General features: G+C 46.7%; 1 protein-coding gene and 1 pseudogene across 7 annotated transcripts in view; one reads left to right on the forward strand and one right to left on the reverse strand.

Moving 5' to 3' along the window:
- SIPA1L3 (signal induced proliferation associated 1 like 3) overlaps nt 1–27,446 on the forward strand; it is a 270,995-nt gene that overhangs the window by 49,719 nt on the left and 193,830 nt on the right. For 4 of the 6 annotated variants that reach the window (XM_081031968.1, XM_081031972.1, XM_081031971.1 and 1 more), the window contains exon 1: nt 231–381. The exons of the other annotated variants lie outside the window; for them this stretch is intronic. The gene's annotated coding sequence lies outside the window, so the exon portion shown is untranslated. Of the gene's footprint in view, nt 1–230; nt 382–27,446 lie in introns of those variants that run through there. 6 annotated transcript variants of the gene reach the window in all.
- On the reverse strand, nt 25,332–25,621 carry LOC308489873 (large ribosomal subunit protein eL43-like; annotated as a pseudogene). Its single transcript has one exon. The product of its transcript is annotated as a large ribosomal subunit protein eL43-like (transcript).

Here is a 27,446-nt window from a genome sequence, read left to right on the forward strand (position 1 = left end):
GAAAAACCGCCCTCGCGGAGCGTGGAGCGCTGCAGCCGGGTTGGAGTCCGCAAAGACACGCCTCCACCCTTCACGCCCCTCGGGTCTGCGGAAGTGCTCTGGAGACTGGAGCAGCTCGGAGGCTACAGGTGGACTACCATTCCCAGAAGGTGGTGGGTGCTGCGCCTACTACTCCCGGCAGCACCCGCGCGGCAGGCTTTATTCAGTTTGCTGCCGCCTGGGGTAAAACTACAGTTCCCAGGAGGACTCGCGCGAAGCGGCTTGGAAGTGGGCAGCCTGGAAGTCACTCGGGCCACCGGAGCTGGCGGTGTTTCCAGCGAACCTCAAGGGGACGAACGCCGAGGTCGTGGGGCACGCGGGGCGGGTATCCGGGACGTCCAGGTATGTGGCTCCAGGTGCAGGGGCGGCCTCACTCAAGGGTGGCGGGGAATCGGTATCCACTCGGACCCTGAGGGTCAGCGCGGGCTGGCGACCCGGCGGATGGCCGGGTGTGGGCACCGGCTGTGGGGGCGGCGGCGCCGGGACTCGCGCCCTCGGGACCTGGCCGGACTCGTACCCGCATGGCTCAACTTTCCAGACGTGCTACCCGGCGCTGCGCGGAAGAGCGTGGAGTGGGAGTCAGGGTGCGGTGGGCTCGCGTCCTGGCTCTGCCCATTCGGGAGCAGCTATCTAGGGAAACCGCGCCGAAGCTCAGTTTCCCCTTTCGGTAAAACCGGGGAAGATGCGAGTATTTCTCTCTTGCTGAGGGTTCTGTTGAGAGGCTGAAATTTAGCGAATAAAGCATTTGGCACATAGATGGTACTTACTACGTGTTAGCGCTATTGTTAGTTCCGGAGAAATGGGGTGAACGTATTATCGATCTCACAGGGTTAGTTGAGGGTGTGCATGTAAAGAGCGGAGTCCATAGTTAGCATTCAATGCAAAGTGGCTGCTGTTAGTTGAAATTATTTTGTTAAGAGCATTTGGTTCGGAAGGCAGAGAGACCCTAGTTCAAATTTAGGCTCCGCCATTTACTAGTTGTGTGACCTTGTGAACTGACTTCACCATACTGTGCCTCCATTTTCCTGTCATTAAAATGGGGATTTTAATAGTAGTCACCTCATAGAGTTGTTTTGAGATTGCACTGAGAATACCATATGTAAAGTGCTTAGAGCAGCAGCTGGCACATACCGTAGTCAGTGTTCAGTAAACGGTACCATTTATTCAGCGTTTTTCCACTGCCCCAAAGACCCCCTGAGGGTGGGGCTCTGGCTATAGAGGAGGTTTCCCCTGTGGGCCAGACTCAAAACTGGTCTGTTGACTTCCTCTCCTGCAGCCTCAGGTTCCTCATTTGTAAAATGGGATAACAGTATCAGCCTGAGAGGGTTGTAAGGATTTGCTGAGGTTGTATTCTCTCACTAAGTAGCAGCTCTTGTGTATTACAATTGTTCTTCAATGTTCTCCATCTGGTCCAGATACTGCCTAACTGTGGGCTGTGACATGACAGCCCTGAGCTCCCCCACATGTTCACTCCCAGCCTCAGTGTCCCATCTGTGAAATAGTAGTCATGGGACTTTTGTGCCAGGGTTGTTTTGCTGATCCCAGGAGATAATTCACGTTTAGTGCTTAGCACAGGGCCTGGTGTATAATAAGCACCTAAAAAACGTATCTTGTTTTTCTTAATAGGCCTTTGCTGCTTTTTTACAGGGCAGAGCAGGGACAAGGTTATTGGCCCCACCCCCATTTTTGTTCAGTAGAGGTTGTATTGTGGAACATACTATAGTATAAAGGCATGAGAAGAGATGGTGCTGAGCTGCTCTCAGCAGCTTCCAGCTCAGTCACTCACTCTTCCCCCGCAAGCCAGCACATTCACTCCAGTGCTTTATGTACCATCCCAATGCTGCCAGCACTTGACTCTGTCTCAAACCCATATTAGCCCCCTGAGTTCCAGCTCCAGATCTGGAGCCTGTGCTTGCTTGATGTCCCCTGGTGAGTGTCCCTAGGGCACCATGAACTCAATATGTTCAACCCAAACTTCTCCTCCCTGAACCAGTAGTCACCATCTCGGCAAATGAGCCAACATTGTTCGGATTGCCCAAGCCAGAAACTTGGCGGGGGATGGAGGAGGTGATCCTCTTCTCTCCCAGCCTTCCCCGGTTCAGTAGATTGGCAAGAAGGATGGAGCTGCCATTTCACAGAAACACCATTTCATTGCCCCTTCTCGTTTTCCCATCTCGTGGACACTGGAAGACCCCCTTGGCCACTACTGGAAGTGGCCTTTTCCCACTAGGTTGAGTTGTTTCTTTTAAGTCACCAGGATTAATGTATGTAAAACATTGTATTAATAAGGAGTAGAGAAGACAATATGGATTTAGCCAGACTGCAATGGCCACAGGTGTGGTGTCAAAGGTTTGCTTTCAGGGGAGCCATTTCTACAGTTTTAGCCTGTCAAAGCTCGGCTGAATCATTCGTTTCTTTCTGAAAAATCATACCTTGTCAGTGGGTTAGAATATCCTGTATGGGAAGGTGGCCATCCCGGCATTTCGGGAGGCAGGACACACATGGGAAGAGGTTGGGAAGGGAATTTATTATATCTCCATTGAGGATTATTAGTCTGTTGTCAGAAACCTGTTGTCGTTTCATTTGATGATGGAAACCTGTGGTCTCAATCAAATTTCTGATGGCCCCCAAAGTTACCTAAGGGTTATTTTGTTTTTCTTATTCTGAGGGAATAAAACAGTGACTTTTCAAAAATTTTTGGTCTTGTTAGTGACAACAGCACATGGTTTTTAGGAGTCTCTATGGAATGATCTAAGGTAAATGTGAGCCTATTTTGCAGTTGTTAGGTGGTAAATCAAAAATGGAATTTACAATGTGCAGTGACTGGTGCCTTTTTTTTGTTTGGTAATACGTATTTTGCTGATATATTTAGTTTTAAAACTGATGGTTATGGTAACAGCTTAATCTTGTTCAATGTGTTTAACTTGCAAAATTAAATGTATTTATGTTTTAGTAAAAAAATTAAATAGTCATTTCCTTTAAAGTGTTTCTTTTTATCTGTAAAATAAGAGGCTATCGGACCATTTGGTATATTTACGTGTCCTTCAGGCTGGTATCGCTCCTGTTTCGTACTGCGCTGGTCATGGTCTTAATTTGTGTACATGAGAATGGGTTGAGTTTGGACACAAAGAAATGCATGCTCATTGTAATATGTCAAATAATACAGAAATGTATAAGGAAAATAATGGTGCCACCCTCTGCTCAAAAATCGCATCCTCCAGAGATAAGCATTTATTCAGACAGTGAGTATTTATTAAGTATTTACTGTTAGGTTTAGGAGAAATAGTGGTGAACAAAGTGGATATGCTGTCTGCCCTTTGTGATTTGGGTAGATGCTCTGACTTACGTTTTCTATATATATTCCTTCTTCTCCCTCATCACTACCTAAAAGGGAGGCGTAGAGATCAAGCCACACATATTTGTAACTTAATTTTTTTCAATTAATGATAGGCCATCTCCCTTCAAGTCATTACATACGGATCTGAATCATTCTTTTTAATAGCTAGACCTCCATTCTTCAGTATGGAGAGACCACACTTTATTTCACCATTCCCCTATTGCTGGACATGTAGGTTTCTGGGATTTTGCCTTAACACACATCTCGTAAACATCCTGGTACATAGGCAGTGTAGCATAGTGGCTAAAAGCATAAAACCGTAGGCAGGGAACAAGACAGACAAGATCTTTGCTTTCCTAGGGTTTACATTCCAGCTGGGGAGGCACACAATAAACAAGGTAATTTCAGAGGGTTTTAAGTATCATGCAGGAAAGGACTGGAGGAGGGGCTAGAGAGTGGCTGATGGGGCAGGCTGGTAGTGAGGAAGGAGGTCACTTAGCTTGCAGTCAGGGAAGTCCTCCCAGGCCTCTGAGGGGGAGTCACGTGAGCTGACTTGAATGAGCAAGAGGTACCAGCTGTGCCAAGAGCTGGAAGAAGAGCATTGCAGACAGGGAACAGCAAGTGCAAAGGCCCAGAGATGGGAATGGGTTTGCTACAAAAACAGTATCATTGCGGCTGGCGAAGGGTGAATTCCCACTTTTGAAGTTCATGCTACTTTAATTTTTGTAAAACAATCATGACAATACTAGCAAGTACTGTTTACCTAGCACTTACTCTGTAGTAGGTGTTTTTCTAAACTTTCACACTTTTGCTCAGTTAGTCCTCACAAGAGTCCAATGAAGTAGGTAAGTTTATCGATCTCACTGTACAGATGAGGAAGCTGGCTCCAGACTCCAAGCTCCTCACCCTTATGCCAAATGCCCTCTCTTCCCAGACCCTCTTCACTAGGCTGAGGCAAGTTTAGGAAGTGGAGGCAGCTTTGCTTTCCATGGTTTTGGACACACCAAGCCCTGCAGATTACATGTAGTGCCTGATTCCCGTGGCAATAGGAGTGGTCTGGGGGTGCTATGGCATCGTTTCCACTGCCGGTGGGACACAGTGGGGTCATTTCTGTTGGGATGTTTGGTTGTTTCAAAACTGAGGGCCCTTCAACAGAGCCCGTCCTCAAAACAAGGTTGACTGCTTGGCTGCTACACTAGACACAGGTTAACAGGAAACGAAGGAGAGTGAACAAGGCGAATGTCCTGTGGGTGAGCTTAACACGGTGACTTGGGCTGGCAGGGAAAAGAGTGTTTCTAAGCGCCAGCATTACGGTTATTAACGTGTACAAATACAGGCCCGCAACTCCAGTGGTTGTGTGGTCCAGGACCACTCTCCAGCCACCACGACTGCGTCCCTTTTGATTTGGTGTGTCCTGGGCCTTACGGGTTGTTAAATATTTGGAATGAAGAGCGACCTAGTTAGATGTTAGGACAGTAGTGGGTCCTTTTAAGAGCAGGACAAGCATGGAGAGCAATTTTCATCCAGCCACCTCTGAAACATGTTTTCCACCTCGCTTGGGTGCCAGGCACATGCTAGACACTGACATATGAAGGTGAATAAGAAGACGCTGTTTCTCTTACTCAAGGGCCTGTGGGCGTGCTGTCCATTAGAAATAGAATGCGAGCCACGGGTGCAGACCACGTACGTGACTTAAAGTTTTATAGTGACCATATTTTAAAACGTCAGAAGAGACAGAGGAAATTAATTTAAATGCATTTTATCTTGTCCAAAAGGTTATTTCAACATGTAATCATTATAAAGATTATTGAGGTATCTTACCGTCTTGTTTTCACATGAAGTCTTCGAGAGACAGTGTGCCTTTTACACTTGCAGCACATGTCCGTTTGTACCGGCCACATTTCCAGTGCTCCGTAGCCACATGTAGTGGACAATGTGGGCCTAGGGTGTGAGGCTCACACATCAATCAGTGTGGTAGGTGACAGTGAGAGCGCAAATATGCCATCCCTGTTTTATCTTGGTGAATACGGTGGATGAGTGATGAAAAGCGTATTTATCACAGGCAGGTAGAGCTGAGGTCATAGCTGTTGTCTATCAGGGCACCTTCTGGGCCTGGCACCGTGCTTAGTGCTTGGGGTGTGTGCCCTGTTTCTGAGGTGGCGGGGACTGTGATTATCCCTGTTGTTCAGACGAGAAGGCTGAGGTATTGTGATGAGAAGCCATTTGCTCAAGGTTAGCAAGTGATGGAGGCAGAATTTGTATTTAGGTGCAGAGACCATATTAAATCTGTATTATATGTGCTGCGTTAGATGGTGCTTGACATGGGTAGGGTCTGAGTTTGAGTAACGAAACCACAGGAAGGACTCATTGCACTAAGCGGATTGCCAGCGTTTATCAGCGTCGGTCCTCGGTTTATGTTGGTGCTGGGGTGCTGATTTGGACCTGAAGGACCGACAGGCCCACTCCTTCAATGGAGCGTTAGGTTTGCTGGAAACAGGTCTTACTTCTCAGGATGGAGAGGGGGATGTGGGGGCTGGGGAGGAGGGTGGGCAGTGAGAATGAGGAAGGCAAGGAAAGGGCGCAGCCTGTGAAAGCTCAGTTCTGAATGGCTTCTTTGGGCAGGAAACCTTTTTCTTTTCGTCTCTTGACTCTGTCCCTTGCGGCTCCACAGGAACCACATGGCATCTTCCTGTGACCTCAGCAACAGCAGGGCTTACCTAGTTGTGAATCTTGCCTTTGCTGTGATCCAAGGAGGCTTTGCTGGGTGGGGTCGGGGGGAGAGGGATGTCAGCGTTTTCTTCTGTAACTCGATGGGAGTCGTTGTTCTAGACTTTCAGTTACTCTCTCGGTTCAGGGTTCCTCATCTCAGGGCAGGATAAATCTGGGCCACCTACCCAAACAAGGCAGGTGCTGGAGATTCTGAGTCTGTTCATGTCCCCAGGTGGTGACCTGGTGCCAGTCCCTGTTCCCAGGTGGTGATTCACAAGGGTTTTAACATCTATGCCACTCTTACCTCCTGCTGCTAGATGGTACAGTGCCAGGCATGTAAAAAGATGCTTAATAAGTGCCAGTTGGTTGAATTAATGTTATTAACCATTCATTGAGCTCTTACTGTGTACAAGGCACTGCTCTGTGTGCTTTTCATGTACTATCTCATTTAATCCTCAAAACTGCTGCATTGGGTAAGTAGTCTTATCATTCTCAGTTCACGTATAAAGAAACTGAGGTCCCAGAAGAGCATGTCACAAAGCTGGTGAGTTTCAGAGGCAGGATTCAGAGCCAAGCCACTGGCTCCAGAGGTCCGGCTCGTAAACACTCAGTCCGTGGTCTTTCCGTGGATAGCTAACATGGACGAATGGGGCGGGCAAGCAGGACCATGCTGACTGCTTCCAGCCCTTCCACTCCGTGTGTGGACTCTGATCTCTGTTCTGGGATAGCCTTGTATCGTATACCAGCCCCTTTGGGACTTGGAGGCTTGAACACGCTCTGGGCATGGGCTTTTCTGTGTTTGGGGAATGTGTACTTCCCGTTTCTTTAAAATAGCAAAGAACGAACTGGATATTTAATATTACGAAGGAACTCTTGTTAATTTTTTAGGTGTGATAATTGATACTGTGGTTCTACTTAAGAAAAGAGTCCTTATCAGTAAGACATTCATTCTAAGTACCTATGAACTATTAAGATGTCTGGGATTTGTTTCAAAATAATATGGACAGGCAGGGAGTGGAGGGGACAAGTGTGTATGGTCAATAAAGCGATGAAGTAAGATTGATCCTGAGTTGGTAACTGTTGAAGCTGGCCTGCGGGGGTTTATTCAACTCTTCTTTTCACCTTTATGTGTTTGAAATGTCTCATCATGAAAAGCTGGAAACAAGTACAAGAAATTTCACTCAGCATTTGTGTGTTTCAAGCCCAAGTGTATGTGGGGGTGAATTTCCTGTCTCTGCCCAGTTCACATGTATAATAAAAAAGGGTGTTTTGTTTTTTTAAATGCATAATACGAGTCAATACTTGGCCCAAGGTTTCGGGAACCCTTTGGTAGTGTAGCATCTGGCAGCACTGAGGACAGCAGGGGCCACATGCTTCCCTGGCTGCCCTGAGTAGCGGCCACAGTGGCTTTGGCCCAAAGTCAGGCTGTTGAGTCCCTCTTCCCTGAAAGCTGTTTGCCTCCAGCACCTGACCATGGGGCCCCTGCTACATTTTTTCCAAGGACGAGTTTCAACAAGAGGCCTCAGATCCTCCCCCCTATTTTCCCCTCAGGACAGACATGCACAGATCCTTCCTTTGATGGGGCTTTGTTAGGGCCCCACTGGGAGACAGTATCCAGCCTTTGGTTTGCCTCCAGCTCTGCAGTGGGAGGCAGGGAAAGTGCCCCTGGTTCCATTCTGACTTTTGATAACAGAAGGAAAGGGGCAAGATGCGACTTGTGACAGTGCTTTGGACCTGATGGTATTTCCCTTCAAACCAGAGGTTGAAACTCGTGTATAACAAACACACGCTCCTCGCCCCTTCACATCGGATAGGGGCTCCTGTTGCATTTGCTCTTTTGGAGCCTCTAACTAAACAGCAAATCAGTGTATGGACAAAATCCTTCTGTGGAAGGGGCAGGAAAAGAGGGCATCATCGTTTGGTGGTTTCGTATCGTTTGCTCGCCAGAGACGGCTGATGGGAACAGGAACTCTGGCCCTGTTTCTCTACACCACCGTACTTGGTGTGTGGGGACAAAGGCCAGGGAAGTCCTGTATGCCCTCTGGCTTCCTCAAGCTTCTGCCCCCAGGGCCCTCTTCAATTCTGGCCTTTCTTTTCCTTTCCAAGGCTCTGAGGTGAATCCAGAGTGGGGAGGATGTTAGGAGCACTGTCACCAGTTTAAGCGGCTTGATTTTTTTCCCCATGTTTCCTAGGGTGGAGCTGCATATGTTGGATCTGAGGGCAGCAAGCCCCAAAGCTGACACTGCGTCAGATTTTTAAACTTACTCATTCAACAAGTATCCACCCGGCTGAGCACTCTTCTAGGTGCTAGGGATACAGCAGTGAGCACGGCACACAGTGCTTTCAGCGGGGCTCATGTAAGTGGGGGATTCAGACAGTAAAAAAGATGAATAAGTAAGGTGTACATACACTGTGATGCTAAGTGCTAAGTGGAAGAAAGTAAGCAGGGAAAGGGGATATGAGGTATTCTTAGGGTGGAGGGTGTTGAAATTTTAGACACCTGGGATGGCCTCCCTGGGAAGGAGGTGAGGCAATGTGAGCAGTGGGGGTGTCTGAGCAGAGGGAGCGGCCAGTGGAAGGGCCCTGAGACCATGGGTCTGGTAAGACTGAGGAGCTCACAAGAGGCCTGTGTGGCTGGAGAAAAGTGAAGGAGGAGACGGTGGGAGGGGATGAGCAGAGAGCTGACAGGTTTGCAGATCGCTTGGGATCCAGCACAGGTTTGTTTTTTCCTTTGACTGAGATAGGAAGATATTGTAGGGTTGATTGATTTATTACATTTCATTAAATTTTGAATAGTGACCACACATGTATGGAACCAAAGGAATAAAAAAATCAGGCACCCAGTTCCCTTCCCCAGAAGCCACGACTATCCCAGTTTCTTACTGGTGACTAGTTCCTTGACATTGCATTATTTGAATGAGTTTCCTGGCTTACGTTACGTTAAACCATGTGAAATTGCCTTTATGTGGGTCAAGAATGGTTGAATATTGGCAATTTTATGAGGTTCGGCCTAAGAGCTTCCTTTTAGGAGCCCAAGGATTCATACCAATCCTTTCTTGCCTCAGGTTGTTGGTCAGAGGTGGAGACCTCTGCATCCCACACTTCCCTTTCAGTGCCGGCCCAACAGTGTCCGTGACACCAGTCAGTGCAAAGCTCCTGCCCCACCCCTAGCCCCATACCCATTCTTGCTGTTAAGCGTAAGGAGAGGCTGCTTCTTCCTCCTGGGACCTTCCCTAGGGGTGGCATTAGTCATTCTTTGGCTTTCTGCATCTTGGTGCCACCAGTTTTGAAATCTCAGATAATTTGCAGAGGGAAGGGCACCCCTGGACTCTTGCCCGATGTTTGGCATGAGTCACCTGGTGAGGGTGCTATCTGGGGTGGGCAGAACTCGTGGGCATCCTGGATCAGTGACCGGGCAGAGTAGCCAGCAGAGCGTCCAGCCTGGAGTGTCCACGGCGGTACCTGCTGGGCCCGCGGTGGCTCTGGCTGTGGGAGGAGGGCTGACGAGTGATGGCCTGCACTTGGGGAAAGGCCTTCAGCAACTCCTGTGTGTCACACGCTTGTGTTCAACAGTCAGTCACGTGTCCCTGCGACCCTAGGGCGTTGGGCTGGGTCCTGGGGGGGCAAAATAAACGTTAAGGGGTTATGGATGCAGCTTTGGGGGAGCTCAGTCAGGAAGTCGTGCCCGCTGTTATATCTTTAGGTGCAAACAGTAGTTATAACAGCAGCAACACATAGGTCGTTTATATAATTACTATATGCTCACACTGTGCGGGGGCTTCCCATGAAGGGACTCAGATAAGCCTCCTCACACCCCTGTAAGATAAACGCTCTTATTTTCCCCCTTTTATGGATGAGGCAACTAAATTATAGCAACTTGCTCAAGGTCACACAGCTAGAAAATGGTGGTGACATGATTTGGATCGAGGGAGCTTGACTCCAGAGGCCCACTCTGAACTCTCTCCGTCACTGTGTGCTTCTCAAGCCTGAGCCCACATCAGAATCACCTGCAACACAGATTGCCAGGCTCCACCCAGAGTTGGTGACTCAGGAGGTCTGGCTTGAGAATTTGCATTTCTAACAAGCCCCCAAGTGATACTGTGCTCCTGGGCCTGGGAGCACATTTTGAGAGAACCACTGAGCTGCTCTAATAGGAAACCCAGCTGACATTGGCCTGAAATCAGATCTGTGGTCTCATATAGCAAACAAGCCCATAGGTAGACAGCACCAGAGTTGACCGTTGAGCAGTCCCACCGTGCCTGTGAGCAAGCCCTCTCTGTTGTGCCACTCTGCCATCCTTGCTGTGTCTCCTGTGTTGGCAGACTCCCATCGTGGGCACAAGATGACTGCCACAGCTCCAGTTGTCACATCCAGCTGCAGAAAGCGGCCATCTCTCACTCACTATGTGTCTCTTAGGAGTGAGCGAACCTTCCCTAGACAGACTGCCTCCCAGATCCCCCTTATAGCTCATTGGCCAGCACTGTGACATGTGACCATGCCTGGACAAATCACAGGCAAGGGCCAATCAGGGTTTCCTCTGGGGCTGGGGATGGAAGCACATGACTGCCGGGAGGAGAGTGGTTACAGGAGTGAAATCGGAGTACCATTTAGGAAAGGCCTGGGAGAGGGGGGATGGATATTGGGAAGGCAACACCTGGATCTGCTGCAGAAGTTAGTGAAACAAAGTGCGAGCATGATACCTGTCCATTTTTGTGTCATTGTACTTTGTTTTGTAATTATCTAAATCAGGACATAGCTTTTTGTTCTTCAGTCACATCCACCTTCGAGAATGTGATGTGTTCACAGCGTCCATGTACCACAGAAGCTGTCAATCTTGTCAAGAAAGCAAATATTTCATCTGAAAATGCAGGGAAACCCAGGCTGGTGGTGAGGCAGCCGTGCAAGGGGCAGTGTGCACGGTGTTTGAGAGCGTTCACTGTGCTCGGAAACACCGCGATCTCACTCGTCTCTCTGCTCCTGACCGGTTCCTGTACACGCGTGCATGACGCACGCACGGAGCTCCTCACGCAGGCTCAGCTTCCCCCTCTGAGGACTGCCGCTAGGGTGGTTGTGTGGATGAGGGGAGAGGAAGCAGGTAAATGCTTACCTCCCGTAGCTGGCACCTGGGAAGTGCTCAAGAATGTGGCCTCTGCTATTTAGCATACAGTTGACCCTTGAACAACTGGGGGGCGGGGAGGGAGAGGGGGATAGGAGCAGCAACACCCCGACACACACAGTCGAAAATCTGCATGTAACTTTTGACTCCCCCAAAACTTAACTGCTAATAACCTACTGACCAGAAGCCTTACATAAACAGTCAGTTAGTACATATTTTGTATGTTTTATGTATTGTATGCTGTATTCTTACAATAAAGTAAGCTAGAAAAAAGAAACGTATTCAGAAAATCATGAGGAAAATACATTTATAGTATCAATTGTGAAAAAATCCACCTATCTGGGGACCCGTGCAGTTCAAACCTGTGTCGTTCAAGGGTCAGCTGTATTGTATGTGTTATGTGCCGTTGGGTCGGCTCCAACTCCTGGTGACCTTATGAATCAGTGACCTCCACAGTGTCTCATCTACCACAGCCCAGCTCAGCTCGATGGACTCATGCCTATGGCTTCTTTTGTGGAGTCAGTCCATCTCATTTGGTCTCCCTCTTTGCCTGCTGCCGTCTGTTTTTCCCCACAGTATTGTCTTCTCCAGAGAACCCTGCCGTTTCATGATGTGCCTGAAGTAGGACAGCTTCTGTTTTGTTCTTTTTGCCTTTCGTGACGTTTCAGGCTTCATTTGCTCCAAGACCCACTTGTTCGTCGTTCTCGTGGTCCAGGTATCCTTAGAGCTCTCCTCCAAAGACATATTTCATAGGAGTCCATTGTTTTCCTGTCAGCTTTCTTCACTAACATGCGCATCTGTACATACGTAGTAATTGGAATTCCAGGGTATGGATGATCTTACTTAGCCTTTGTCTCTGATGACACATCTTTGCTCTTGGTGATCTTTCCTAATTCTTCCGTTGCTGCCCTTCCGAGTCTCAGCCTTCTCTTGGTTTCTTGGCTGCCGTCTCCATTTGAATTGATGACTGAGCCAAGATGAGCAAATCTTTAACGATTTCAATGTCTTCATTGTCTATGTTAAAGGGGTGTATTTCTTCTGTGGTCATGATTTTTGTCTTCTTGATGTTCAGCTGCAGTCTTGCTTTGGTAACTTTCTGCTTTCACTTTCATTAGAAGTAATTTCAAATCATTGTTCCTTTCTGTCAGTAAGAGGGTGTCATCTTTAAATCTGAAGTTATTGATATTTTTCCCACGGGTTTCACTCCTCCTTCTGAGTCTAGCCCAGTTTATTAACATATTAAATGACTTGCTAGTTGAATAATTAAATATCATTTAATCGTCCTGCCCTCTCCTCCCAACAACTATGAAAGTGACCATCCATGTTGCAGACTGAAATTTCCTGTGGGTGCCTGTTGCTGCTGGGTGCGGACACAGTGTAAAGCACCTGTGGCCTTGCAGGACTGCAGAGGGGCTGAGGGACGAAGCGTGGGCTCCGAATGCAGGTCCTCGATCTGTCTTGGCTCCCTGTGTGATCTTGGGGAAGCCACTTGGCCTTGCAGTGTAAGGTGGACTGGTAGTGGTATTGTCCTCCTAGTTGGGAGGATTCAGTGCGTTTGAGCTGGTAAAGCGCTCAGAACGCTGCAGTGCCTGGCCCACGGTGAGCGCTCACTGCGCTCGCTGTATCTGGTATGCTTTCTGATACCAGTTTGTTCACAGGAGACTGGGCAGGGTCTGTGTGGTTTTTGTTTACCACTGTGCTTGACTCAAAAGAGATAGGTTGTTTTGTGTGTGTGTGTTTGTGGATGAAAAGAATGGCAATACGTATTCTTACTTTTTCCCCCTTAAACTGTCCAGAATTTAAACTCCATGACCATGGTCACCCCCTGTTCTGAAGGTATAAGCTGAACCTGCTGGAATGTGAGGTCAGCATTTAATAATTGCAGCTGATAGTTATTGAGCATTTTGTAGGTTGGGGCCATGACACTCACCATAAAGAACTCACTGACTTCTCGCACTCACCCCATTTTACAGATGAGGAAACTGAGGCCCAGTGGGAAGGACCCGTTTCTCCTCTTGAAAAGAGATCTAGTGCAGTGGTTAAGAACTAGAAACCAAGTTGCTCTGCTTCGCCACTCTCTTGCTGTGTGACTTCTCTGTTCCTGAACTTTCTCATCTGTAAAATAGGAATGATAATAGTACCTACTTAGCTGTAAGAGCTAGGGGAGAGAAAGCCTGTGAGGTGCTTATAACAGTGCCTTGCACAGTGAGCTTGGTTCTCGTTGTTGTTATTATTAGGCTCAGCTATTTAGTTGTGCTTCTGGAGCTGGTCAGGGAGTCCAGCAGCAGTGTTTAATCATTAAGCCACGTTGCCTCTGCGAGCTAGCTCCCCATCTCCACGGGGGAAAAAGCCTGTCTTTGGATGGTGAGGTTGTGAATGAAGCGGGCAGGCGTACGCCCAGGGCAGGGGATGCTGTTGGCACAGACCCAGCCCTGGCTCTGTCAGCGAACAGGTGGCCCATTCCTGGATCGGAGGTAACAGGTGAGCCAGCTTTGTTACCTTTGAGCTTTCTCTTAAGCTCATTCAGGCGCCTTAGATCACGTGTCTGATGAGTAAGGAGTCCTTTTATTTCCCTTCCCCAAAGGGACTGTTGGCAAAACAGCCCTCTTTGGGAACGTGGCTGTTCCCGAAAACCAGCCATCTTTTGGGGAACTCCGGTGGCTGGTGTGTTCTTGCTGCTGCTGAATAAGTTGCTGTTAGGAGCTGGCACGGCAGGTTCCCATTTCCGCATTCCAGACACCCACAGTGGGCGAGGGCGGCTTGCAGAGCTCAGGCAGGTGGCCTTTGCCTGGAGAAGACCAGGACAGGATCCTGAGTGCACCTGGAGCTCCCCTCACAGCCACCTGCCTGCTCTGTGATTCGGGCAGTGTTCAGGACATCTTTTAGGTGAGAGATGTTTGTTAAGTGTCGTAGTGACCTGTAGGATAGTGAAAGTTAGTACTGATTCTTCTTTCTGGGAATTAGACTGCTGGCTTTTTTTTTTTTTTCTTCCCACCTCTCCCATGAAATGTTTACCTGTCTGCTCCAAACTGTGAAGAAAGGGTGGGCGGAGTATCGAGGGAGTGAGAAGGAAATGGAGGCTGTTTCTCCCTGGAGAAGGAGTCACTGAATGTTGGACTCCTGTGGGATGCAGACTTTCGTGCCACGGGCTGTGTGGTCTTGGGTGAGTTCCTTCCGCCAGTTTCCTCATCTGATGAACTGGGGAACAGGAGCAGGACCCACCCATCTTTCCGATATATGTAAAGTGCTCACAGCTTGGGCATAAGTGGTGCGCAGTGTCAGCTCTCCCGGTGTCCCCACCCCAAGCCCGAGTCCCGCAGATGCCTTGTTTGACCTTATCTCTGACTTCTCAGCTGCTGCTGGCTGTAGCCCAGCTCCATTGGCCTCCTGCTGTTCCTCCCTCAGGGCCTTTGCCCTGGCTGTTCCCTCTGCCTGGAACATTTCCGCCTGCACCCCTAAAGCTCCCTCTCCCTTCAGGTCTCTGTTCAAATGTCACCTTCTCAGTGAGGCCTCTGTCCTTAAATAGCACCTTCTCCATCACTCGTTAGCCCTTTACTTTGCCCCTGTCCCCCAAATGTAGGCTCCGTGGAAACACAGGGACTTCTGTCTCTATCCTTGTAGAACAGTTCCTGGTACGTGGTAGGTGTGGGATAAATTATTTTATGAATGAATTTATATCAGGTGCAGGTACAACATTGTCCAAAGATGGGTGGCTTGTCCCCATTTGGGGTTTAACTTCAATGTCAGCATATCTGCAGATGTGCGGATGTAGGGGAGGTGGCATGCACATACCCTCTACTTGGTCACCCATCTGTTCTTGGGTCTGCCTGCAGCATCCAGCCCTCTGGCTTCCCGTCCCTCTCCCCTGTCAGTCTGCCCAGTCCAGACCCTGGCAGCGGCTCATCCAGACTGCCTGAGTGGATGTGGCATGGAACAGATGGCCTTGGCCCTAGCAAGTGTAGGGGATGTGTGCAGGTTAATTAGGTGGAGAAGGCTTCGTCGGAGACCCTCCTTCCCCCCACACACAACCACACCCCACCCTACCCCACCCCCACCCCCCTCTCCCATCCCCACCCTCACCCCCACTTCCACCCCCAGGAATATGGAAAGCTGACTCCATTGCCAGACCTGGCTTGGTCTTCCTGTGGGAATGCCTTGGAAATAAGAATTAACTGGCCAGGCACAGTTTATCGGTTTTCCCTGCTTTCACAGGCAATAATTCTTGTTCTGGGGCTGAACAGGTTTTAATTAAATGGTGAGCTTGAAGAGTCTTACTGTGTAATAGCTGACACCTCCTCAGCAGTTTTCTGGCTCCCAGTGTCAGCAATTGATTCTGTAAAAATATCCTGAACAGGGATTCCCCAAGCTCAGTGGGGCAAGGTCAGTGGCCCTCCTGGAGTTCTCTCAACAGCATGAGACGCTGAAGGACTGAGGTGCATGTATCACCCATCATCACACCTGGGGGCCTGCTGCTATTCGAAGAATGTGGAAAAGCATTAGAGGAGCTGCCTCCTACAACATCTAACTGTGTTCTTTGAGCTCCAAATACAATGGTTTTGGGGTTGGGGACCCTCCTAGGAGGCCATTGTGCATAATGCTCAAGTCCCAGCACGGCCCAAACTCTGGACACAGTACTTATCTTCTCTGGGCCTCAGTTTCCTTACCTGGGAAATGGGAATAACTTATAGTACCTGCATTAAATGAGAAGTTAAAGTGAGATCAGGTGACTTAGCACTGTGTTTAGGGCATAGAAAGCGCTCAATAAAAAGAAATGATAGTTGTTTTTATGAATTGATTTCAAGGCCCTTTTTAGTTTTTTCAATCTGTCCCTTTTTTGTGGCCTCCTTCTGTCTTCTTCTTCCTCTCTGCCCCACCCCCAGTTCAGCATCCTCCCACAATCCTTCACCCATGGTAACAATCAAGTACTGTACATTCCTTTTTACATTTTTCTCCGTGGTTATATAATCCTATAGGGGGAGGCATTATTATCATGTAAAGGATAATGTTACTTTTATTTTCCTGCATTTTGCTTCTCTTACATGGCAATACCATGTGGAAAGGCCTCTGAGTTCTCAGGTAGTGCTCCAGCTTGCTTTTTAATGGCTGTTAATGCATGGGAGTGTGGGTGTACCATAATCCATTTGGCCAGGCCATCACTGATGTGCATTCCCTTTATTTCTAACTTTTTTATTTTCCAAATTATTATTTTTATTTGTAGCCTCTTTAATTAGATTGCAGGCGTCCAACCTGCTTAGCCACCTCGTTAACCTAAGCTCTAAGCCTTTGAGAATGAATATGAAGTAGTATTAGCATAATGATGCCTCTTGCCCACATAGGAGATACATTTTCTGTGGGTTCTCACCAGGTCCTGCACAATGTTAAATGCTTCTTAATTATAAAAATGGTTAACAGATTCATCGCCCTTAATGCAGATCAGTGTGCTTAGTGAGTACTTATTATGAAGAGTGACAGAAGATTCGTGTGTTTTTTTTTTCATAATAATCTTTGGACATCAGTTATGCAAGAGATTTTGTTGGGGTTTGTGATCGATTGGCATGTTTCTCTTTTAGGTGGTACTTTTAGTTAAGGGATTTATTTGGCTTCATGAAACTTGTGCAGTGGTATACCCAGATAGAGATCTGTTCCAATTCTTTATTGCTACATAACAAACCACCCCAAAACTTAATGCCTTAAAATGACAAGTTTATTATTTCTCGTGACTCTTTGGTCGCTTGACGTTCTTCTGGATGGCTCTTCTGCAGGTCTAGCTTTGGGGTCTCTTTCAAGCTGCAGCCAGAGGGTAGATGGGGCTGGACCAGTCAAGATGGTTTTCTTCCCATGGTACCTTGGAGGTGGCTGGGACTCTCTCTTCGTGCAGCCTCAGAACCTCTTCGTCCATGCCTCCTCACCAACCAGTAGCTGGACTTATAACATGGCCGCCCAGGGCTTTTTAAGCCTTCTTAAGGCATAGGTCCAAAACTGGCCCAGTGTCACTTCAGCCTTATTCTGTTGGTTAAAGCGAGTCGTGGGGTCAGTCCATATTCAGTGTGGGAGGGAAGACAAAGACGAGTTCCGGGAGGTGTGGCCCACTGGGGGCCATCTTTGGAGACTGGATACCACAGCTGCTATTTTCTCAGGAAAGAAGAGCCGAGGTCAGCAGACCAGGTGGTGCCGCCTTACCATCTCTCCAGTGCCTCAGGCTCCTCTTTATCTACACTGCTTCCCTGACACGGCCGCTTCACCTCCAGCCCCACACCCTTGTTACAGGCAGGAAGAAGCAAAGCTCTAAGGAGAGGCGACAGCACCTCCATCAGGAAACCAGAGCTTTCCCTGAAATTGTTAGCAGATTTCTACTTGTGTCTCTGCTAGAACTTTGTGACGGGACCACCCCTTGCTACAAGGAAGTCTCAGAAATCCAGTTTTTAAAGCTGGGCTTATGACCACCCTGAACAAAGGGTCAGTAAGGAAGAAGTGGGGAGAATGGACATGTTGGGAGGGCATCTAGGACAGGTCTGTTCAGAGAGACAAAGAAGTGGTGGGTAAAGTGAGGCAGCATGCAGTCATTGCAGTCATGCAGTCATTCATCAACTGTTTAGTAAACACTTGGGATAGGCAATGCACTGGGCTTTTTAGGAGGCTGCAAGGATCAGAGGAGTGAACACATCTGGGAGTTCAGCTGATCAGGATCATTTGCAGGCCTTGACCAGATAATTGCTCAGCTCGTATCTCCCATGCAGATGTTTGAAGTTAGACTAATGATGATAATAATAGTTAGTGTCATTAAGGGCTTATCTTGTGTGGAGGAACTCTGAACTAACTCATAATCTTCCCCATGGCCCGGTGAAGGAGGCACTGTGATTGTTCTCCTTTTCAGGTGCAGAAACAGAGGCACGGAGGGGTTAACTTGCCATAGGTCCTAAGGCGAGAGGGGTGGAGTCCACACGCGGTCTCTGGTGTCTGGCTCCGGAATCCTTGTCCTGAACCACTGTGCTTTACCACTTCAGTTTATTACAGGAAACATTTCTTGTTGAAATGCATATGTAAGTGACAGCAGAATAGAACCACCCCTCCACTCCTACTCTCCTACTTCCTGCCTCCATTGGTCCCATCTGCCAGTAACTTGGTGTACATTCTTCCTCACCTCTTTCTAGATGCATTCTGTTTTTTAAAAGATGGCCTTTGGGCACACAGAATTGGCTTTATCATAATCCTTGATGCATGATACACTGGTATTTTTGGTCGATGCAAAAATGTCTGTATTATAATGAACAGCCATTAGCCTATTGCTTCCCAAGGACGAGAACGTTACCAATAACTTATGTGATCTGTGTGTACTGTGTGGTACTTCCCGTTCTATGCCTTACCTGCTCTCCCAGAGGTGACCACCATCTTGAATTTTTTGTTTATCATTGTTTGTCTTAAAAAGAATTATTTTTGAACTTTATACAAATGATTTTATACTGTATGTAGTCTTCTGGGACTTGCATTTTTCAATTAATATTATGATTCTAAGATTGATCCAGACTGTTTGGTCTAGTTGTCGTCCATTCCTTCTTTTTTTCTTTTTTTTTTTTTACTGCTCTGACTGTGCGACTACCCATTCTACTCATTCTACCATAGCTTTTTGATCCCAGGCGTATCAGTTAGGAATAGGTTGAACTGCGTGTAATAGAAAATTGTATATAAAACAAAATGACAATGGCCTGAGAAAGATAGAGGTTTGTTTCTCTCTCATATAAAGGACCCCAGTGATAAGCAGGCCAGGGCTGCACTCTTATCAGGGACCCAGGTTTCTTCCACCTTTGTGCTCCACCATCCTTACCCTGTCGCCTCATGGTTCAAGGTGGCTGCTCAAGTTCAGCCATTACGTCCCAGCAAGCAGGAAGGAACGGATGGACATGGGTATCCCTGTCTCTTTAAAATGACTTAATGGAAGTTGCACATAATAATTCTGCTTATAGTCTCTTGCCCAGAACTTCGTCACAGTACCACGTGTAGTTGCAAGGGAATCTAGAAAATGTAGTCTTTATTTCACATGGCCTTGTTCTTAGCTAAAAATCGTATTTTATTACCACGTTAAAGAGGGAGACTACTGGATTAGGCAGCCAGCAGCTTTACAATTCTGAAGTGTTCCTTAAAAATGGCTTTTAAATAAGCTCCCAGATACCAGGATGATACCTCCAAATGATGCCCATTTTGAGTCTTTGATTTATTACATGAATATCTGTTGAGCACCTGTTTGGTACAGACACAAATCTGGGAGCTGGGAAGACAGCACTGACCAAAACAAATGAAGTCTCCACCCTGTGGAGCTTCCATTGTAAAAGGGAAGATAGATAGTAAACAAACAAGGAGTATATAATGAGTTAGAAAGAGAAAAAATAAAGGAGAGTTAACAGCATGTGATTTTGTTTTAGACAGGGTGGTTAGGGTCTCTTTCCTGAGATGACACTGGAGCAGGTATGAGGAAGGGGAGTGAGGGAGACATGTGGGTATCTGAGGGAAGAGCATTTGGGGCAAAATAAGGGCCAGTGAAAGGCCCTGAGGTGAGACAATGCCTGGCATCCTTGAGGAACTTCAGAGTGGTCAGGAAGGCTGCGGAGAGGTGAGCGTGGTGAGCGAGGGAGAGAGTGGTGAGAAACGAGAGCAGAAAGGTGACAGGGGCAGATCATGTGGGGCCCTGTGGGCCACAGTGAGGACTTTGGCTTTACCCAGAGTGACATGGAGCCACAGGGGGGGTTCTGAGCAGGAGGAAGATGTGATCTGATGATTAGCATGTGGTAGTGAAAGTAATCACTAGCTGTCTTCTCTGTGATGACATCTTGACACCTTTTGAAAAAGTACCGTATTTTGCTGTGTGTAATGCACATTTTTTGCTCAATTTTTTTAGGGAAAAATAAGAATGTGCATTATACATGGGTAGTACTAATTCCATATCTATATTAAATGATTTTAGTTCTTTCATTTATGCTTATGAGTTGAAAGTGTAACTCTAGAAATCAATAACAATATCCATGTGCAAAATAATAGCCTGGAATATGATAGTCGGTTTTGTTGAACTTACGACAGACTTGCAACAACGAAGAGTTCTTGGCCTTCTATGATGTGTAAATATCATACATTTGTTACCAGTACATAACATTTCTTGTACCTTATATCTGTTCTTGTGTTTTGTAATTATTTGTTACATAAAACTTCTTGTACCATAATATGTTAAAAAATAAATGCTAAAATTCCTTTATAATACAAAAACAAGTAACTAAATATAAACAAATAAAAATTTGAATTTAAACGAAAGATTTTTGTTTTCCCCCCTGAACGTTTGGGCCTAAAACGTGGGTGCGCATTGTACATGGTAGCACATTATACATGGCAAAATACGGTAAGTAGCTTCAACTCTTAACTCATGACTACTCTGGTTTTATATATATATCTGCCACTATGTACCCCCACCAGATTATTTTAAAACTAAATACTTAGTTCAGTATTTATCTGTGCAAGGTAAGGATTCTTTATGGACATAATGACAATAGTGTCGTGATTAACATAATTGCTTGACATCATCTAGTATCCAGTTAGTGTTAACATTTCACCTCTTCTCATAAATATCTTTTTAGAATTGATGTGTTCCAATCAGGACCCAACAAGGTCCACTGTTGGATTTGGTTCTCATGCCAGTGAAGTCTCATTTAATCTACGGATTCCTCCTCGCTCATTTTTTTTTTTTAATAGTTTGTTTGTTGAGAATAGCCATGTCATTTTCCTATAGATTGCCCACAGTCTGTATTTGGCTGATTGTATTCCTGTGTTTTCTGTAAATGGGTAGTTGGATTTACAGATTGGATCGGATTCAGGTTTGAGATTCACATATACGCGCGCGCACACACACACACACACACACACACACCCGTATCTTTTGTGTGGAGGAGGGATCAGACACTCTCCCTAATAGGAATTGCTGCCGATGTGTGTATATCCATTAGGAGGTATGCAGAGCCTGTTGTCTCTTTCTATGATGTTCTGTAGTGTTAATGGCCATAGATGACTATTGCCTCGCTCCATGATCTCATTTGGGGTTTGCAAAAATTGTGACATTGTAATTCTAGCCTCCTCTTCATTTATTGGCTGGAATATTCCTCTAGAGAAAAACCTCCCTCATCTATTATTCAGTTATCCTGAGGGTGTACTGACTCTTTTGAACTTTTGTTTACATTAGAAATGAGTATTGAACAATTGGCTGGTGGTTTCTAATTGGCTGATTTTTCTGCTGTCTTTATTTTTGTGTTCATTCGATACTTACTGGTCTCTGCTACTGTCCACACCCCATTTTTGGAATAAAAAGATGAGTTGCTCACAGTCATCTCATTGGGTGGGCACGACTGCTTAAGGCCTTACCTGTGACCAGGTAAAACCCTGGTGTGTGTTAGTGTAATCAGGGAGAGGTGTGTCTAGGCTGTTGACATTTCCTTGTCTTTTGTCTCTGGCCATGTACTTTGAAACCTACAGCCTCTGGAGAGTTCTTGCACAGGGCGAGGGGATTAAAACCTTATGCTTGGGGCTTACCGGTTTTTGAGCATTTGAATTTCTTCTGGTCTGAAACTCCATTCCTAGACAAAAGAACAGTGAAAGGCTCTGCTCCACTGGAGAGGCTAGTCCTCGTAGGAGCCTGGCCTGGCCAGCTCTGCCCCCAGCCTCTTTTGTCTGGGTCATGAATTCTTTAGGGCATAAGCATGCTTGGCATCATTGGGATGCCTTGGGATCAGTTACGGATTGTATTGTAGAATCCCTAAGGGCTTTCTTTTCTTCTGAGATGAGGACACATTTATTGATGGTGATGATGGGGGGTTGATGTGGAATGATGTAGAATTAATTAATTCATTCAGTCAGTGACTTGTTCATTTGGCTTCTGCATTGAGCGTCACATGTGTTCCAAGTGCTGGAGTCAGAGCCCGAGAAAGCCTGTTCTCCTGGAGTTTATGTTCAGGTTGAGGTACACAGGTGATAAAGTAGTAAACAAATTAATAAGACAATTTCAGGTGGGGATAAATAATGCTGTGGAGTCATCAAAGCAGAATGTTGAGAGAGACACATCTGGAAGGTGGAGGGGGCCGTGGGAGGCTGCATAACGGGTGTTGGGGGAGAGTTTCGCTCGGATATTGACACGTCAGCTGAGATTGGAATGGCATAAACGTGCCAGGCCTGTGAAAGATCTGGGGGAAGAGCCTTCCTGGCAGAAGGAACTGCAGTGCAGAGGTGCTGAGGCAGGAGTGAGTTTGGCGTGTTAAGGGTCAGCAGAGTAGTCAGTGGGCTGGAGTGCGGTACACAGAGGCTGAAGGATGGGCAAGGGTGAGAGCCTGGGAGAGAGTCTGGGTTTTATCCTGAGTTTCTTCTCTCTCATTCCCTCTTGGGAACTGTGAGGAACATAGACGGAAGAGGGTGGAGTGGGTGGAAGTGAGGTGATAAAGAAGGGAGTGAGGAGGGGTGCGATGCCACACCTGAATGGTGGCATGGGCGCTTGGGAGAAGTGTATGGCCTGAAGCTTGCCAAGGGATTGGTTAGAGTGGGTGGTGAGGAGGGTGAAAGGGTTTCTGGCTTCAGTCTGCAGGTTTGGGTGGCAGTAATAAGAGTCCCAGCCCCCCTTTGACATGAGCTGAGGGTCCTACTTGTTTACCCTTCATTACAGCAGCCTCTTAGCCCCAATTTTGCAGATGAGGAAACAGGCCACGAGAAATGAAGCCCTTGATCCTTGTCACACAGCTGGTTGGGGCTGGGGTTGGAACCTGGGGAGCGCAGCTCACAGTGCGATCGTGTTCCCCTTTTCTCTCACTCCAGCCACAGCTGTTAAGTCACGATGGACACACCTTGTGCCCAGAGGAGCCGAATGTCAGTGTCCTACATTTATGAAATCAAGAGGGGATCAAGTTCTCATCAGTGACCCTTCCACCATCCCCACTAACCTAGATCCTGATGCACCTTTTATTACAGTGTTACAGGTCAGAAAACAGGGACTTTCTGGTGACACATGCGTAACTTGACACATGGGCCAGATAAGGTGTATACAGGCCTCAGACTTCGAGCTCCTGCGCCTGCTTAACTGATTGGGCCGAAAGTCTCCTCACCCATCAAATCCTTCTTATCTTCTCTTCCAGTGCTCTACTTGTAAAGGGAGCTCACTCCCCGTGGGGAGTGTGTCCTATGTGATACTTCAGCCAACCACGTGGCTTTCCTTGGTGTCCTCTAGGAGAGCAGTGTGACCCCCACGTTCCCCCCACATGTTGCTCGTATGAAAGGTGGTGTGAGTTTGTTTGGTCCTGCCTCAGCTCCCTGCTCACCCTTCATGGCACTGATAAATGCTGATCCTCTCCTGCTTCTACTTGCGTTTAGGCCACGTGACAAAATTTTGTATTGATCGATTTTTTGAAATTCTGTTTAAAAATATTGATTCAAAACTTACAGAAATTACACGGTTATTGTAAAACAGTTCAAACAGTAGAACAGTATGTAAGGTAAAGCATGGAAGTTTCATGTTCCCATCGTGACCCTGCCACTTGGTCGATCCCTCAGTCTCTCAGCTGCCTAGGGGACATTAAGTGTACCTTTCCTTCCTGGGTGTGCAGTGGATTGTGTTTGGTAAGAGCCTGGGCTCAGGACCCCCAGTGCTTGGGTTCAGATACCAGTTTTGCTATGTGCTGATTTGGGCCTTTACTAAAAAAAATATAATAATAAAAAATAATAAATAAAATAAATCACACTGTGCCTCAGTTTCCCCATCTGTAAAATGGTGATTGTTCTAACCTCTTGACTTATATTCATTGCGTTAATATATGTAAAAGTTAGAGTGGCACATGGCATGTGATAAGCACTCACATCTTAACTATTTTTATTATACACAGATATGCGTATGATTGTTTTACAGTCATTCTCTCTATGAGTATTGTTCTGAAGATTGCACTTTTCTTAATTATCTTGGAGGGCCTCACGTGGCAGTGGGTCAAGGTCGTTCATTTTCTTTTTAATGACTTCGCAGTGTTTTATCCTGTCAAGGCGCTGCGGTTGGACACACTGGTTGTTTCCAACTTTTATTATTATAACTCTGATCATCTCACACACAAAAACCTTTGTTTGCTTCTTAGATTTTTCCTAGGACAAAGTCCTGGAGTTGTAGTTACTAAAACAAAGTATATAAATATTTTTAAAGATCTGTGATATGTATTGCTGACTTGTTTTCCGTGATCTCTTTATTAAGCACAGGTATTTCCTTGTTAGTTGTCTGTTTTTGTAGGATGGTATTTATATTTTATTTCTTATTGTCGGGGTTCTTTACGTTATTGAAGATATTATATGTTGCAGATTTATATTCCTGGTTAGTTGTTCACTTTAAAATTTTTTAATGTTATTAAACATCATACTGAGGCTTTTTTTTTTTTTTTTTTGCTTTAATGCTTTGGCCTTGAATTTAAGATGAAATAAATAAAATATTTTCTTCCTAGTTTATTTTATGGCTTCGTTTTTTACATCCATCATCTGAAACTTTTGGTGTTAGGTGTGGGATAAAGATCTTAAACCTACCCTCCACCCTCCCCCTGCCAATAGTTAACCAATTGTCCATGTAGCATTGATTGAATCGTCTATCCTTTCCTACTGACTTGAAAAACTTACGTAATATGAGCCAGGCCCCAGTCTGTTTTAATATTTACCTTTGAGTTCGCCACCATAACTCAGTGAAGCAGGTTGGTAATATCCCCATTCAAGTGAGGAAAGTGAGGCACAAAGAGGTGACCTTGCTTGCTCACTGTCTCCCAACTTGGATGAAGCAGAGTCTGCCTTGGAATAGTGGGGATTTATTCAGTAACCGGCCTCCTTATTTCTAATAGATTTTTAGCAGCTTTTCCTGCTTTCTTAGCAAATGTTCCTTTTGTCCACTAGTAATAGTCATTCTGATTGTTCCAGTGCCACAGTTGTACGTTTTAGGCCTGTTCCCTGCCGCATTGCTCTAGCCAGGACTTTCTTGACAATGTCAAATGCCAGTGGAGGTCACAGACAGGCATGGGTGGCTCAGATGTATTTTGTTGTTGTTACATAAATTAACCCAATTATTATAGGCTAGCAATGTTTCAAATTATGGAGCTTCTACTGGTCTTTCAATCCCTTCTGTCTTCTGATGGCAGACTCTACTGTGATGGCCGAAGTGGTGTTACAGGTCCACACACTGTTTTTATGCAAGAACCGCAGTGCCAGAGTCCCACAGCTCATCTTTTCATCTTGGTTTTGCCGCAGAAGGAGCAAGTGTACTTGGTGTGTTGGCTGATTTCAATTTTCTTCACCCTTTTCCTGAGGGAGGCACCATAATGGGTCCCTTATTTTTGGACGATTCTGACCTTCTCCGTGCATTTAGCCTGTGCCTCGCTTCCCCATTCCATCCCGGTGAAACCAGAGCTCAGGGCAAGCCCGGTTCCCCGAGGGCTCCTTAGATGTTTTATCAGGCAAGGCCTCCCTCCATGATGGCCTGGTTAGGCAAGGACCAGGAGTCCCCTTAAGAAGTCCATGGTGGCCACTCTGTGCAATGTTATGAAGGACTCATCTGTCCCCATGGGAAGAAACTGGCATCTGGGGTGACAACTTGAGTACAAGCCTCAGTAGACAACATTCTGGGGCCTTGGTTAACGTTAAACAAAACAAAGTCCAACAAGGGGCTGTGGAGAGCTCAGCAGGGAGGTGGCAGCGAGAGCCTACACGTGGCGAGAGCAGCCTGAGATAGCTGCTGAGTCTGTGGCTCTGGTTGCCACCACCCACATATCATGAGGCCTGCCATCAGGCTGCTGGCTTCACGTCTCAGCTTTGCTTCTTTCCTGGCTGGGTAGCCCTGGGCAACTAACTCAACCTCTCTGTGTCAGCTTCATCTTCTGTAAAGTGGAGTAATCGCTTTACCCTAGGTTTTTGTGAGGATTAAATGATCCATGTAAAGTGCTTATGAGGTAGAACAGCGGTTGGCACATAGTAAACATTCAGATATTGTCATGTGCCATATAATGGCATGTGCAACGGTTGTCCCAGGACATTATGACACAGCTGGAAAATTCCTATCACTTAGTGACCTCATTGCCATGGTGATGTAATGCAATGCATTGCTGAGGTGTTTGTGGAGATGCTGGTGTAAACACACCCACTGTCCTGCCAGCCATGTAGAAGTGTAACACGTTACAGTTATGTACTGTACATAATACTTAATGACTCCGTTACTGGTTTCGGTATTTACTATACTATACTTTTTATCATTATTTTAGAGTGTACTCTTTCTACTTAATTAAAAAGTTTGCTATATGCGTGTTATGCCGGCAGCAGCCTCATACAGCTTGTGTTTACTGCATCTCCTGACTGGTATCATTTCTCTTGTGTTTGATTTAATCTCATGTTTTATACAGTAACGTGCTGTACAGGCTTGTAGCCCAGGAGTGATAGGCCAGACCATGCGGCCCAGGTGTGCGGCAGGCTGCCCCATCTAGGTGTGTGGAAGTGCACTCTGTGATGCTCGCACAATGACCACATTGCCTATTGATGCGTTTCTCAGAACGGATGCCCGTCGTTAAGCAGGGCATGGCTGTAAATGTTGGTCCTTGTTGCTTTCTCTGTTTCTCTGACTGTGTTTCTGAGGGCAGGGATACAGGGCCCAGGAGATGCACTCAGAGAGTGTGTGGGCCAATATCATCACGCAGGTATTTCCTGTACACCGGCGACATGGCATACAAGTGCTAGGGCTCAGGATAGACACGGTTTCCACTCTTGGAGCTGACATTCTAGAGGGGAGGTGGACACGCATCAAACAGACGCATAATGTTAAGTAGTGTGATGTGCTTTGAAGAAAATAGATCAGGGGAAAGGCTAGAGGATGACAGAGGCTACTGTTTCAGCAGAGGTGATCAGGGCAGACCTCTGAAGAGGTGTCGTTGGTCAAGACGTGAAAGATAAGGAGCCAGCATGGAAACTTTTGGGAGAGAGCATTCCAGACAGCACAGGAACTGCAAAGGCCCTGAGGCTGGAGCTTGCAGACCTTGTTCTAAGACGTACAAGGAGGCTGGTGTGGCCAGAGGGCAGTGAGGGAAGGGAAAGCGAGAGTGGCAGGAGATGAGGTCACAGAGGAAGCCAGGTGGGAAGTTCGTAGCCTGGGTTCTTACAGTGGAAAATAACAGAAACTGTGTCAGATCCACCCAGGCCTAAAAGAATTCTGAGATTCCTCCTGGACCCTGG

This window comes from Rhinolophus hipposideros (genome assembly GCF_964194185.1).
Source record: "Rhinolophus hipposideros genome assembly, chromosome: 21".
NCBI classification, from domain to species: domain Eukaryota; kingdom Metazoa; phylum Chordata; class Mammalia; order Chiroptera; family Rhinolophidae; genus Rhinolophus; species Rhinolophus hipposideros.